Here is a 3,120-nt window from a genome sequence, read left to right as displayed (position 1 = left end):
GCGCCGCTGCGCATGCGCGAGGGCGTCCGCCCCGCCCGCCGCCGCGCTGGGGGACGCCCCCTCCGGAGCGATCTGCGCCCGGCGCAGCCAACGGGAGACTCCGGTCCCCGGGTGGAGCGCTGGGCCGCCCCCTGTTAGAGGTGCATTGGCTGCCCGAGCCCATGCCTGCCTTTGCCCGGAGCCACCGCCGGGTGTTCCCGGTTTCCGCGCTCGGGGCCGGCCCTCCGCAGCCAGCATGGGCTCCCGCCGCGGCATCCCCCCGTGAGGGGGGAAGCCCGCCAGAAACCAGGCTGCTTGTCTGTGAAGAACGCGTTCCTGCGCTGTTTCCTACCCCGTCCGAACTTTAGCATGAGGCTGCTGAGAACAGCCACGGAACTCCCCGTGAGGTTCTTGTCAGGGCAACAGCCTGTGCTCCTCACAACGTTTCTGTGAGCAAAGGTGTCTGTGTGACTGTCTGCAGCAAATACCGGCAGCCTGCTCACTTGGTGCAACTGCAGCCCGGCCTACCTGCCAGCGCTGTGGAGACAATGCAAAGAGTTGCATTACAGGTACAGAGATATGCTACTAGCAGAGATCTAATCTGTTGTCATTTCATGTTAGTTGGGAAAATACAGTTACGCCAGTAGGAAATCTGGGACAGGCATTGCAGCTTTGCTGAGGCCTGTCAGTGAAACCTCAGCAAGCAGAAACTTACCTGGAGCACAGGAGCAACTTTGGGCATTTGGGCGCCTGCTCCCTCTGCTGTCCTTTGTGCTCAGGCAGCCATAGGGGCTGGCAGCGCCATTTGTCTTCCGAAAAGTTGAAAGAAGTGCATTAAGTACACAATGTGCTTGTTCCAATGTTTAGTTTTAACCAGCCTGTACCTGGCCAACTGAATTTGTTTATGAAGTCTTATCTGATTCTTCCGTTTTACTGTTTTAAGCTCAGGTGGCTGATGAACATGTGAAAAGTACATAGTGACCGTCCTGCTTCCGTAGCCCGATTAGGATCTTTCAGGCATTCTGACAGAGTAATCTTACACACTTATTTGAATTATTGGCTCAGACTCTAATTAACACAGTTTCTTAGTCCTTTGGGACAGAAAATAACTTTACAAGTAGGATTGTCCTGCTTCTTAGTCCCCGTAGACCTGTTGTATCTGGACTGTTATGATGTTTCATGTTGCAGTTGCTTTAGAAATACTAAGTAGTTATTGATCTTGTTCTTTATTTTGAAGTATCACAAGAGGGCGCTCCCCTAAAGCTATAAGTGCACGATTGTGCGTGTATTCTCCTTTCTTTCTGTTTGTTTTCCCACTCCTTTGTTTCAGCATAGTGCTCAGACATATATTATAAACAGATGACCAAGTATGCTCTATGGATTGGAAGGACAGAGACAAAGGTGCTAGCATGAGGAAAGTGACCCAATTTATTTGCATGATTTGTTAGTAATTTTAATCCAGGTGGCTGATTGAGAGTATTAGCTACTCAGAAGTAAAATTAATAGTTTGTTAATAACTATGATGGTGATGTGTATTTTGTTTAATTATGAACTGTCTTAGTGTTTGAACTCTGCACTACCGAAAATTGAGGAAATATAAAGACTTTGTTAGATCAAGAGCTGTAAGCAAGCTACAGAATTCTCACTGCAGTAGAAGGGGAAAACTAACAGTTAACTGCCTTTAGACATACACTAGCATTTGTTGATGAACCCCTAAACCAGAAGAAATAACTAGTTAATTACTTCTTGTTTAGTTTATTCAAAAGAACTTTCAAACTTTTTAGAAACCCATGGATGAACTGCTTAACAGAGCGTTACTGAAACAGCCACAACTCATAACTAATGTAGCTGAAGGAAGATGCAGTCTTCCTTAATGATCTGCTGGGCAAAATGTCAGACTTCTCCTATTTTAGTCTGATCTTTTTGTTTACTTCACACAGGAATTAACATCGGTATAATTTTCTGTGCAGAAAATAGCATCCAGTTGCTGTAACCTTCATATATTTGTTAACTAGGCATAAAATAGTTATTCATCTGGAATTGACTGGATCTGTTCAGTTTTAATAGAAAGGAATGGAATCAGAAATGCAAGTGTGAACAAATATCAAATGTTGCAGATATTAATAGTTACATAAGTAAATGACACTCAGTTCCAAAGTCCAGTGCCTGATGGGTAACCCAAGACAAAACAAACATTTCAGCAAGCTCTTATTTTGTTGGTAACCAAGGAAAGTAATTTTCTTTCTTTCTGCGATCCAGGTAATGTACAGAATGAGTCCTCATATCATGAATAATTGTGAAGAATAATGAATAATAAACATGTGCGATTACTTTTTTAGCTGAGACCCGATTTGCTTTCAGTATAATCCAGAATAGCAGTTCTATACAAATACTTAAAGCATGTATCTTTCTCTCATATTTCACTAAAATCGCCGAGTGCTGCACTGAGGAAAACCCCTCTTCTGCAGGGAGGTGTGGAAGAAGGTGCCCACGCTGGTGGCTGGTGCAGCGTGTTGGGGCTGTCATCGTATTTTCTTTCTTCCATTTAATAATGTAAAGATGGTTGTGGGGACATGGAAATCATGACAATATATTAATATTGTTTTCACTTATATTGTTTTTAGGCTTCCTTTTGGAAATGAGCATGATGGTGTAGAACAATGTCTTTCAAAGTACGTAGAGGGAGAGCAGCTCGCTAGTGGGAAGTGGTGGTCAGGAGACAAGCCAGTTCCAGACACAGATACAAAGCAGCTTTCAGGGATGTTCTCGTTAAACGACTAGCAGTTAAAATAGCGCAGGTATGGACGCCTGTAGCTGTGACTTCCCACAGGAACGCTGAGCCGATCATGCCACTCTTTGGCGGTCTCACACCGCCTGCAGACAGACAGACAGACAGACAGCAGCTGACGGCAGTGGCGGGCGCTGCCCAGCGGCACTCCCCTCCCCCGGCTGACCCACCGCAGCCGCTCCACGGTACCAACTGCAATTCCCTGACTACTGTTTTGCCGTGAGGTATGAGTTCTTTACAAATTGATGTCCCGGCCCCGTGACTGGCCGCTAGCCCGGAGGAGACTCCGGAGACCTGACCGTCCGACGCCGGTTGCCGCCCCCGCGCAGAAGCCGCTTTGAAGTTTGCCCGCC

This window comes from Streptopelia decaocto (assembly GCF_964273445.1).
Source record: "Streptopelia decaocto genome assembly, chromosome: 4".
NCBI classification, from domain to species: Eukaryota; Metazoa; Chordata; class Aves; order Columbiformes; family Columbidae; genus Streptopelia; species Streptopelia decaocto.
This window is presented reverse-complemented; position numbering follows the sequence as displayed.